The sequence below is a fragment of the Dermacentor silvarum genome, chromosome 3 (genome assembly GCF_013339745.2).
Source record: "Dermacentor silvarum isolate Dsil-2018 chromosome 3, BIME_Dsil_1.4, whole genome shotgun sequence".
Lineage (NCBI taxonomy): Eukaryota > Metazoa > Arthropoda > Arachnida > Ixodida > Ixodidae > Dermacentor > Dermacentor silvarum.
Window position 1 is genome coordinate 83,574,536 of NC_051156.1, and position 239 is coordinate 83,574,774.

Sequence of the window (239 nt, forward strand, 5' to 3'; positions counted from 1 at the left end):
AAATGAGCACCCGGAATGCCGAAAAAAAAGGTAGAGTGTGTTATTTAAACCTACATACTATAAGCAGCATTCGCTTTGGCACTAAGATTTATGTGATCTTTGCGTAATAACTTGAAAATATGTGCATTTTCAAAAATATAAATTGTTCCTCATTGTTATTGTAAGCTGTAATTATGGCAGCCATTTCACTCAGCAAAGAATATATGCGGCGTCGAGCGGAGCTTGAGTACAATTTCAAC